Source organism: Moschus berezovskii, chromosome 18 (assembly GCF_049115385.1).
Source record: "Moschus berezovskii isolate FMDL1 chromosome 18, NW_MosBer_1.0, whole genome shotgun sequence".
NCBI classification, from domain to species: domain Eukaryota; kingdom Metazoa; phylum Chordata; class Mammalia; order Artiodactyla; family Moschidae; genus Moschus; species Moschus berezovskii.
Genome location: NC_142477.1, coordinates 3,168,974 through 3,181,447, shown reverse-complemented (window position 1 = coordinate 3,181,447; position 12,474 = coordinate 3,168,974). Strand labels below are relative to the sequence as shown.

The 12,474-nt window shown below is 39.5% G+C and overlaps 3 pseudogenes; 1 reads left to right on the top strand and 2 right to left on the bottom strand.

Annotated features, from left to right (window-relative positions):
- Positions 1-12,474, bottom strand: part of LOC129557885 (acidic leucine-rich nuclear phosphoprotein 32 family member D-like) — a 146,874-nt pseudogene that overhangs the window by 12,032 nt on the left and 122,368 nt on the right.
- Positions 1-12,474, top strand: part of LOC148774936 (acidic leucine-rich nuclear phosphoprotein 32 family member D-like) — a 147,889-nt pseudogene that overhangs the window by 17,851 nt on the left and 117,564 nt on the right.
- LOC148774937 (large ribosomal subunit protein eL21 pseudogene) lies at positions 7,593-11,751 on the bottom strand (annotated as a pseudogene).

Here is a 12,474-nt window from a genome sequence, read left to right as displayed (position 1 = left end):
GGTTCCAGTATCTCTACATCCTCACCAACACTAGTTATTTTCTGGGTTTTTGTTTTGGAATGATAGCCGCTGTATTGGGTACCAACTTGTCCTCATTTTTTAGTTCAGGTCCTGCTGAAGGACATTTGCTTTTGAAAGCAGAACTTGCTGTTGAGGTCCTTATTCATCTTTGTAGGGCCAGCAGCTACCATGGCACCTCACACATAATAGCTGCTGAATAAATGTCTGAGTGAGTTAATGAACTTCATAAACTGAATTCCGGAAGGGGCGGTGGTCAGTCGTGGTTGTGTTACAGAGGTGTACTCAGCACATGATCTCCTGGAATTGTCAGTAGTTGTGGGTTTGTTGGGGTTAGTAATGGTAGTCCTGACAGGAGTACCAAAGATACCACTTTCCTGTGAACACCAGTGTTTGCCTTTTCCCTTTTTTTTTTTTTGGAGCGGGAAAAGGTCAAAGCGACCTGAAGCTTTCAACATTATGTATTTACACTTGTAAGTAGTATAGTAAAGTAAAGGAACAAAACTGACCAGCTTTCTTATTTCTAGACCTCTCATTCTCTTTCTGCCTAAATAATCTCATCTCCATCTTTGTCTGTCAAATTCTAATGGTTGTACTTGATGTATCCCTCCAGGCTTCTCTGTCCATGGGATTTCCCAGGCAAGAATACTGGAGTGGGTTTGCCATTTCCTCCTCGAGGGAACCTCCCCGACCCAGGGATTGAACCAGCGTCTCCTACTTGGCAGGTGGATTCTTTACTACTGAGCCACCAGGGAAGCCAAATTTGATACATTAATTAATAGGAAAAAATAGGAATAGATAATAAAATAATGTATGTGGGATCATCCTGTTTTTGTTGAAGAAAAGAAGTGTATTCATGTTCATGTAGAGTAAGTGATCTGGAAAGATTTTTGTCAAGACCAGCAGTGATTGTTCTTGAATTAACACGATTTACTTGTGTTTTCTGTGTTTTTCATTTAATGTTTGTGTTTTCTGATTTTTTTTTGTAAGAAACAAAATAGTAAAATTAGTACAGAAACTTTATTTTTAAAAATCCCAGCTGTCCTTTTTTGTCTAGCTCCCAGTTTCAGTGTCTCAGTATTTATTAAATATGTTTTTATCCGAATGACTGAAACTTAAGGAAGAACTTGGTAAATGCCATAAATAGGCATATAGTGCTCAGAGGATTCAAAAGAGAAAGGATCATGTGTGGAAAGGATCAGTTGCAGATTATGTTTGAATTGACCTTGAAAGGCAGGGTTTTGTTTTGTTTTTTGTTTTTGTTTTTCAAGAGGATACTATAATTTAATACCCCTTTGTACCAGTGATTAACATTTTGTGGATGGGCATTTGAGGAAATGAAATTTCTTTGATTGTATTTATTCTTTAAATTCATGGCTTATATTTTTAGGATACATGCATTATCAGTCAGACTGACTTTTTATCTTCTATTTAGGTTAGTATTAATAAGGTGGTTTTCCCTAAGCAAACAACAGCCTGGTGAAGTGGATTGAAGAGCCTATCGTGTGACAGGGAAATGAGCCAGGAACTAGGAAACTTCTAAATTGAAAAAGGTGAAAAATACACACGTAGTGGAGAATTAATTGCATTTAGTTATTTCTGACTTTAGGAAAAAAATAAACTTTTTGACAGTTTGATTTTCTTGCATTTTAGATCACTACACCCGGGGCAGATTCATGTCAATGTATGGCAAAACCAATACAATAATGTAAAGTAATTAGCCTCCAATTGAAATAAATAAAAGAAAAAAAAAAAAAAAAAAGAATGCCTTAAAATGCTTATTTTAAATTAAAGTATTAATTCTGATGAGTTTGGTTTGTAAAGTTTTATCTTTTGAGACAGACTATAATTCATAACCATTCATGATACTTGAAATGCTAAAAGTTTACTTCCTGAAGAAAAGTCAAATTTTATGGGCTGCTTTAGGAGCTCCCCTTTGACTTAAGATAAATATACTCCTGTGATAAAGTCATATTTCTGCAAACTAGCTCACTGAACTAATATTGGGAAATATTTAATATGCTGTCATAAGACAGTAACAAAATAAATTTGTAAAAGAAAAGCAAATCTATGGGACTAAAGGTATTTTACAAACGTAGAATTTTATATATATATATATATATATATATAAAGTAATTCTTAAAGTTTTAGACCTTTTCTCTTTAGAATTTTATTCTTAGAAAAAAGTTATTAAAGATCTTCTTTTACATCACTTAAAATTATTCTATTTAAAAATAATTTCTTACTCTAATTTGGATCTAAAATGGAATGAATACCATTTTTGAATTTTCAAGGCCGTTCCACATTTGGTTTCACATTTAGTGAATTTAGTCATAATATTCCCAAACCCAGAAGGATACAGTTTCTACGGTTATCAGACCCTTTGTAGAGTGACAGAGATTGGCATTCTGATTCTCATGAATCAAATTTTGGCCTTTAACTCTGTTCCCCTTTCACACTCCTTGCTAAGCTTGGGCTGTTGCTGTGCTTGAAGGCTTGGAAATTTCAAAGAAGAAAGAGAATTGGAGCACAAAGGCTTGGTTGATTTGAATTTGAACAAAGAATAGAAGGTTCCCTGTCTTGCACCTTTGTTGAAGAAGCCAGAAATTTAATTTTAGAAAGTTATTTTTCAGTTTGTAAACTTCGTATACCCTGGTCTTAATTTAGTGAATAAAAGTACTGCAGCTTAAGGGAGTACTCAGTAAGAATCTTTTAAAAATTTTATCAGCTGAAGATTCTTTTTTCCTCCTTTATAGAGCTTTGATAGTCTGTGTTCCTTATATATATTCTCAACTTGGCAGTATGCTGGCTAACTCATTTAATTTTTACTTTGCTGAAGTTAAAAATTGTTAGAGTTATAATCAGGGCAGTTTGCTTATTTGAAAAAGATGAATGCTTTTTGTTTTTGCATAACTCTGTTGAGGTATGATTTGTATACAGTTAACTGTACCCATTTAACAGTGTTCAGCTTGAGTTCTGACAGAAGTATATATCTGTGAAACCATCATCACTATCAAGATATCATACATGTCCATCACCTCAAAAGCTTCCTGGGGATCGTCCCTGTGGCTCAGACAGAATCGAACCCAGGTTCGATCCCTGGATCGGGAAGATCCTCTGGAGAAGGGAGTGGCAATCCACTCCAGTATTGTTGCGTGGAGAATCCCGTGGACAGAGCCTGGTGGGCCACAGTCCGTGGGGTCTCACAGAGTTTGACACGACTGAGCGAGTAACAGTATTACACTACAACAGCTTCCCTGTGCCCATTGTAGTCCACCCCTCTGAGTTGACTCCCTGCTGTAAGCAACCTCTGATCTGCTTTCTGTCACTGTGGGTTAGTGTTCATTTTCTAGAGTTTTATATGAATGTACCTGTAGTATCTACTTTTTAATGTCTGGTTTCTTTCACCCAGAGTCGTGATGTAGAGATTAATGCATGTTTTCTTTTGCTTTTTTAAAAACACCATTCCAGTTGACAGTTGACTTTTTCACTTGGTAGTTGAGCACAGGGAATTGAGCAGGGTTCCTCGTGCCCATCAAATAGGCCTTCTGCAGCTTTATTAATTTGTACCTCTTTCCTAATCTCTCTTTAAGATGTCATTTACTAGGTGCTGTATCCTATTTTATATATTCTTATTTGTCTATATTGTTGTTGTTTGGTCGCTAAGTTGTGTCCGACTCTTTGCAACCCCACGGACTGCAGCATGCTAGGCTTCCCTGTCCTTCGCCATCTCCTGGAATTTGCTTAAACTCATCTCCATTGAGTCTGTGATGCCATCCAATCGTCTCATCCTCTGTCATCTCCTTCTCCTCCTCCCCTCAGTCTTTCCCAGCATCAGGGTCTTTTCCAGTGAGTCGGCTCTTCACATCAGGTGGCCAGAGTGTTGGAGCTTCAGCTTCAGCATCAGTCCTTGTGGTGAATATTCAGGGTTGATTCCCTTTAGGATGGACTGGACTGGTTTGATCTCCTTAATGCATCTATATATATTAACACCATTTTATAGAGGAAAAGCTGAAATTTAGAGAGGTTACAGAGAACAAACTGGTTAATGAGCTCAAGGGTTCTGGATAAGAATGCCACGGTTTAACTCTTGGGACTGTCTTTGTAACTATGTGATCTTTGGCAAGGTACTTAACTTTCTATGTCTTCTTTTCTTCACATTTATTATAAAATGGTGTGACTGATTATAGTACCTCCCTTACGGGATTGTTGAGAAGATTAAGTTAGGTATGTGAAGCACTTACAACACTGCCCAGCCTGTAGTAAGTGTCCATAAATGCTAGCTGAGATACAGCACAAGATACTTCTAGCTAGTGAGTGACAGAAGCATAAACTTAAAGCCTTATACTCAGTGCTGGCAGCACAAAATAGTGATTCAAGTCAATTTTAAAATTCATGATGGTGCTCACAAATGGAGGTTTTACTACCATGGTGACATGTCAGTATCAGCTTAGTTGGTGTTGTATGGTTGGGGACTGAGCGGGTCTGAGGCTGCCTTAGGGCATGCACATGCTTGCATGCATGATGTCTACACACATATCAGCTGTGAATATAATGCAGTTTTCAGCTTTGAAGTTCTTTTTTTTTTGGTGGCACTGGGTCTTCGTTGCTGTGCACAGTCTTTCTCAAGTTGTGGTTTAAGAGGTTCTCCGATGCAGTGGCTTCTCTTGTTTCAGGGCACAGGCTCTAAAGTGCAGAGGCTTCAGTAGTCGTGGAGCGTGGGCTTAATCGTTGCAACTTGCAGTCTCCAGGGCTCGGGCTCATTAGTTGTGGCCCACTGGCTCAGTAGCCCTGTGGCATGTGGGATCTTCCCAGACCAGGGATTGAACTGGTGTCCCTTGCATTTCAAGGTGGATTCTTAACCACTGGACCACCAGGGAATCCCTAAACTTTAAAATAGTTATAGACTCACAGGGAGAAGGCAATGGCAACCCACTCCAGTACTCTTGCCTGGAAAATCCCATGGATGGAGGAGCCTGGTAGGCTGCAGGCCATGGGGTGGCTAAGAGTCAGACACGACTGAGTGACTTCACTTTCCCTTTTCACTTTCATGCATTGGAGAAGGAAATGGCAACCCACTCCAGTGTTCTTGCCTGGAGAATCCCAGGGACGGGGGAGTCTGGTGGGCTGCCATCTATGGGGTTGCACAGGGTCGGACACGACTGAAGCAACTTAGCAGCAGCAGCAGCTCAGGAAGTTAAAGTAGTGTAGGAATTCTATATACTGTAGCTAGTTTCACCAGGGGCTTGGAGGGGGCAGTGTCTTGCTATCTTATGTAGCTATTAGTATCAAAACTGGGTCATTGGACTTCCCTAGTGGTCAAGTGGTTAAGAATTCTCTTGCCAGTACAGGGGACACCAGTTTGATCCCTGATCCAGGACGATCCCACATGCCTCGGGACAGCTAAGCCCATGTACCACAACTACTGAAGCTTCTATGCCCTAGAGCCTGTGTTCTGCAACAAGAGAAGCCACTGCGATGAGAAGCCTGCACAATGCAACTAGAGAGTAGCCCCCACTCCCTGCAGCTAGAGAAAGCCTGCACTCAGCAATGAAGACCCAGCACAGCCAAATAAATAAATAAAAAAATTTAAAGGCACAGGTGATCTAAAAAAAAAAAAAGGAAAGTTATCATTGGTATACTCTTTAGCCCTTTATCACATTTCACCAGTTTTTACATGTACTCGTTTTTGTGTCTGTATATGCACATGTACATGTATTTTTATTGTCTGTGCATTTTTATCACATGTATATGTTCATGTAGCCATCACTTTGGTTAAGATACTGTGGAAATTCCCTGGCAGTCCAGTGGTTAGGATACTGTGCTTCCACTGCAGGGGGCAGGAGTTCAGATCCCTCGTCGGGGAACTGAGATCCCACAAGACCCGCAGTGTGGCAAAAAGAAAACAAAACACCAAAAACTATACAGAACTGTTTTTATCACCACATCTTTCTTGTGCTTCCTTTCTCCCTACCACCCTTTCCTATTCCCAGGCAACGACTAATTTGTTCTCTGTCCCTATAATTTTGTCATTTCAAGAATGTTATATAAATAGAATCATACAGTGTATAATCTTTTGAGATTGACTGTTTTCATTTAGCATAATACCCTTGAGATCCATCCAGGTTGTTTCATGTACCAGTCGTGACTGTTTTTAATTGCTGAGTACTATTCCGGTATAGAGATGTTCCGCCGTTCGTTTAATCATCCACTGAAGGATACTGAGTTGTTTCCAGCTTTTTGCTATTACAAGTACAGCTGCTATGAACAATCATATACAGGCTTTTGTGCAGACACAAGTTTTCCTTTTGGGTAAACAAATGCCCAGGAGTGTGATTGCTGCCTTATATGATAAGCATGTGTTTGAATTTTTAAGAAACTACTCAGTTATTTTTCATAGAAGTTCTACCGTTTTACATTCTACCAGCAGTGTATGAGAGACGTACGTTCTCAGCATTCTTACCACCATTTGGTATTTGCACTTTTTTATTCAGCTTTTCTCAGATGATGTGGTATCTTACGTGATTTCAATTTGCATTTCCCTTATGGCTAATAATATTGGACATCTTTTCATGTGCCATTCATATATCTTCTTTGATCAAATGTCTGTTCATGTCTGTTGTTCATTTTCAGTTGAATTGTTTTTGACTTTTGAGCTTTGAGAGTTCTTTATATATTCTAGATACAAATCCTTTGTTGGAAATGTAGTTTGTAAATAGCTTATTCTCGTCTATAGCTTGCTTTTTCATTCTTTTAACAAAGTCTAGGAGAATAGAAGTCTTAAATTTTAACAAAGTCCAGTTTACCAAGTTTTTTTCCTTTTAGAGACTGCGTGTTTGGTGTCATTTATAAGAACTCTTCAGTTGGTCTGCAAATTCTCTGAAGTTTTATACCTTTATGTCTCACATCTAAATCTATGATCAATTTTGAGTTAATCTGTATAAAGTAAGTTTCATTTTTTTGCCACTAGCTTCAGCGCTATTTGTTGGAAAGGCTATCTGTCCTTACACTATTGAACTGCTTTTCCTTCTTCCTCAAAAATCCGTTATCTGCCCTTGTATAGATTTATATTTCGGTTCTCTATTCTGTCCTGTTGATCTTTGCGTCTATTTCACCACCAGTACCACAGTGTCTTGATTTTTGTTAGCTATATAGTAAATCTTAAAACCGGATAGTAAGATTTTTCCCCCTTTTTTTTCCCCAAATTGTTTCATTTATTTTACTTTTTTTTTCATATAAAATCTCGAATAAGCTTGTCTTTAACTACTAAAAGTGTTACTGGATTGTGACAGAAATGTTACTAAATCTAGAGGTCAGATGTTGAGTTTCCAATCCATAAACAGTGTTGTTGTGGATTGACTCGAGTCCCCCTGAAAAGTGAAAGTGTTAGTCGTGTCTGACTCTCTGTGACCCCATGGACTGTATAGCCCGTCAGGCTTCTCTCTCCATGGAATTCTCTCCAGGGAAGAATACTGGAGTGGATAACCATTCCCTTGTCCAAGGGATCTTCCCGATCCAGCGATTGCACCTGGGTCTCCCGCATTGCAGGCAGATCCTTTACTGTCTGAGCCATCAGCGGAGTCCCTTGAGTGCCTCTAATAAACCCTAACCTCCAATACCTCAGAATGTGACCTTATCTGAAAATAGGGTCATTCTCAATGTTATTAGTTAAGACAGATGTATACTGAAGTAGTGAGGGACTCCTGTTCCAATATGACAGGTGTCCTTAGAAAAGGCCATTTTAGACACAGGTGCGCATAGAGGGTCGATGCGTGTAGAAGCATGGAGAGGATGCTGTGTGAAGCTAGGCGTGTGCTGCCACGAGCCAAGGAGCAGCTAGAAGCTGAGAAAGATATCTGGAACATATCTTTCCCTATCACCCTTAGAGGGAGTGTGGCTCTGCTAGCACCTTGGTCTCGGACTTTTAGCTTCCAGAAATGTGACACAATCAATTTCTGTTGTTTAAGCCACTCAGTTTGAGGGACTTTGTTACAGCAGCCCTAGCAGACTAATCAGACATATATCTGTTCATTTATTTATATCTTCCTTTCAGCACACAAGCCGTATGTGTTTTGTTAAGTATATACCCAGGTGTTTCTTTTTTAAAAAATAAATGGGATTATAAATGTGTTGTTTTAATTTTGTTTCTGCATGTTCAATATATATAAAAGCACAATTGTATACAGAAATTCATTTTTTAGGTATGTTTTTCTTGTATTCTGCAACCTTGTTGAACTTATTCTAGGACTAATAAATTTTATTAGTTTTGTGTTGTTGTTACTAATTTAAAAATGTTTTTTTGAGATTCCTTGGGATGTTCTACGTAGACAGTAATGTCACATGCAAATACGGACAGTTTTCTTTTTCCAGTCTCTACACTTTCTGTTTCCTTTTCTTGTTTTGTGCTGATGGGACTTCTAGGACTCTGCTGAATATGAGTGGTGGGACTAGGCATTCTTCCCTTGTTTCCAGTGTTGAATATAGAAATCCAGTGTTTCACCACAAAGTATGATGTTTACCATAGGGTTTTTGTATATATACTTTGTCAAGGTGAAGAAGTTACTTTCTATATCTAGTCTGCTGAAAACTTTTAAAATCCTGAATGCTTTTTTGACATCATTTGGTATGATCGTGTGATTTTTCTCTTTGTTATGTTAGCCTGTTGATTTGGTGGATTACATTGATGTTGGAATATTGAACCAGTTTTGGATTTCTGGAACAAATCCTACTAAGTTATGGTGTTGTATAATGGTTTTAATGTATTTTTGGACTTGATTTCCTACTATTTTATGAAGGATTTTTGCATTTTTTAAGGGGGTGGTATTAGTCTACAGTTTTCATCTTTTGTATTATCTTTGTTGGGCTTCCTTGGTGACTCAGAAAGTAAAGACTCTGCCTGCAATGCAGGAGACACAGGTTCAACCCCTGGGTCAGGAAGATCCCCTGGAGAAGGGAATGGCATCCCACTCCAGTATTCTTGCCTGGAGCTTTCCATGGACAGAGGAGACTGTTGGGCTGCAGTCCATGAGATATCAAAGAGTCAGATATGACTGAGCGACTGACACACTTGTTTTGCTTTAATATTAAAGAATTCTTCTGTGTATTCTTGCCACCTCTTCTTAATATCTTCTGCTTCTGTTAGGTCCGTACCATTTCCGTGCTTTATTGAGCCCATCTTTGGATGAAATGTTCCCTTGGTATCTCCAGTTTTCTTGAAGAGATCTCTAGTCTTTCCCATTCTAATGTTTTCCTCTATTTCTTTGCACTGATCACTGAGGGAGTGATCTCTTATCTCTCCTTGCTGTTCTTTGGTATAGCAAGATTGTTTGGCTCCATAGCAAGATTGTTTGGCCACCTGATGGGAAGAAGTGACTCATTGGGAAAGACCCTAATACTGGGAAAGATCGAAGGTGGGAGGAGAAGGGGACGACAGAGGATGAGATGGTTGGATGGCATCACCAACTCAGTGGACATGAGTTTAAGTAAACTCTGGGAGTTGGTGATGGACAGGGATACCTGGCTTGCTGCAATCTACGGGGTCTCAAAGAGTTGGACACAACTGAGCAACTGAACTGAACTGAATATTAAATAATCCGAAGTTCACAGAATTTGTTCGCATTAGTTCTCTGCTGTTTTCTGGAAGAGATTGTGTAGAATTGGTATTCTTTTAAAATTGTTAGATTTTTACCAGTGAAAGCATCAGGCCTGAATATCTTTTTTCAGGAGATTTTAAACTACAAATTCAATTTGTCGAATAGTTATAGGACTGTTCAGATTATCAGTTTCATCTTGGGTGAGTTTTGGTAGTTTGACTTATGAAGAATTGGTCTACTTCATCTGAATTGTCTGGTTTATATTCATAGAGTTGTTTGTAATATTACTTATATATTTTTAGCATTTTTATTGGAAAGTGAAAGTTAGTTTTGGCTGTGCCGGGTTGTCATTGCTGCGTGCAGTCTTTCCCTAGTTGCAGAGTGTCGGGGCTACTCTTTCTTTGAGGCTTTTCATTGTGCTGGCTTCTCTTGTTGGAGAGCCTGGGCTTTAGAGTGTGGGCTTCAGTAGTAGTGGACACGGGCATGCCACTCTGAAGCATGAGGGATCTTCCTGGACCAGGGATTGAACCTGTGTCCCCTGCATTGGCAGGCGGATTCTTAACCACTGGGCCACTAGGAAAGTCCTTCCTTATTATATTTTTAATGTCGGTACAGTCTCTAGTGATACCCTCTTTTTCATTCTTGAAATTGGTTAAGTTGTGTTTCTCTGTCTTTTTAAGTCATTCGTACTAGAACCCTATCAATTGTACTAAAGTTTTCAAAGAACCATCTCTTGGGTTGAGTGATATTTTTTAAAAAATTGATTTTCTGATTTTAGTGTCATTGACTTCTCTTCTTTATTATTTCCTTTCCTTTGCTTGCTTTTGCTTTATTTTGCTCTTTTTGGTAATTATGAATAACACTACTCTGTTATGAACATTCATACGCACATTTTTGCTTCAGTTCAGGTCAGTCGCTCAGTCGTGTCCAACTCTTTGCAACCCCATGGACTGTAGCGTGCCAGGCCTCCCTGTCCATCACCAACTCCCAGAGCTTGCTCAAACTCCTGTGCATTTAGTAGGTGATGCCATCCAACCATCTCATCCTTTGTCGTCCCCTTCTCCTCCCGCCTTCAGTCTTTCCCAGCATCAGGATCTTTCCCAATGAGTCAGTTCTTCCCATTAGGTGGCCAAAGTATTGGAGTTTCAGCTTCAGTATCAGTCCTTCCAATGAGTATTCAGGACGGATTTCCTTTATGATAGAGTGGTTTGATCTCCTTTCTGTCCAAGGGACTCTCAAGAGTCTTCTCCAACACCACAGTTCAAAAGCGTCAATTCTTCGGCACTCAGCTTTCTTTATAGTTCAACTCTCGCATCCATACATGACTACCAGAAAACCGATAGCTTTGACTAGACGGACCTTTGTTGGCAAGTGATGTCTCTGCTTTTTAATATGCCATCTAGGATGGTCATAACTTTTCTTCCAAGGAGCAAGTGATCTTAATTTCATGGCTGCAGTAACCATCTGCAGGGATTTGGGAGCCCCCCAAAAATAGTCTCTCACGGTTTCCAATGTTTCCCTGTCTACTTGCCATGAAGTGATGGGACTGGATGTCGTGGTCTTAGTTTTCTGAATGTTATGCTTTAAGCCAAGATTTTTTGTTGTTGTTGTTTTGTTTTTTTACAGTCCAGGTCTTTATTTTTACACCCATCAGGCCATGAATTCATAGGGAATGGGCTCCAACATTTTGGGTTCCTTTCCATTGGTCCTCACAAAGTGTGCTTCTCTGGGTGGAGCAGGCTGGTGCTTCAGCTGAACCCAAGTCCCTTTCTCTTTGGCTTCCTTCTTTTTCTGATCGTTTTCCTTCACACGTTTCAGAAAGCTATCTCGGCTCTTAGAGTGCTTAGTATGCTCGATACGCTCATTAATTCTCTTGGCAAGAATCTTGCCCTTAACTTGTTTGTTTACAGTGATGCCAACAGCATGCTGGGTGATTGTAAACACTCCCAGTTTTGCCATGGTAACATTTGTGGGGCATTCCTTGTTGAACAGTACCCATTCCCTTGATATCTACAATATGCCCCTTCTTGTAGATTCGCACGTATGTGGCCAAAGGAACAACTCCGTGTTTTCTAAAAGGCCTAGAGAACATGTAGCGGGTGCCCCTCCTCTTTCCCTTTGTGTTGGTCGTTTTGGCGGATTAGCCTGAGGGGCCGGGGGAGAGATAGAAGGCGGCGGGATAAGCTGACTTTTTCACTCTCCTCTTTCACTGTCATCCAGAGGCTCTTTGGTTCTTTGCTTTCTGCCATAAGGGTCTTGTCATCTGCGCATCCGAGGTTATTGATATTTCTCCTGGCAGTCTTGAGTCCGGCTTGTGCTTTGTTGAGTCTGGCATTTTGCATGATGTACTCTGCATAGAAGTTAAATAAGCAGGATTATTTTTGCTTAGACATGATTTAAAGTTATTTGGGGTAATTCCTAGGAGTGGAATTGCAGGGTCATGTGAAAGTTTTATGTTTAACTGCTTGAATAGTCGCGAAATTGTTTTCCATAGTGGTTGCCTCATTTTGCATTCCTGTCAGCAAACTTTTTTTTGTACCTAGCCCAGCAATCTTCCTCTCTTATGGAGTCGGTAGTTCATTTATATATAATGCAGTTGGTGAGGTCCTTGGGTTAAATCCGCCATCTTGTCATTCGATTTCAGTGTTTCCAAACTCTTTTTCTTTTTCTCTCTCCTGTCTTGACTTCTTTTGTATTACTGTGTTTCTCTCTCTGATTACCTAGTTAGTTGTGCATTCTTGTATTGCTTACCCCAGAAATTAGGATATGTAGTCTTGACTTACAATATTCGAATAAAAATAATAACTTTGGTCACTCTCCCATTAGTGTTCCTCTGACCCCTGTCTTTATCATTTTATTATTA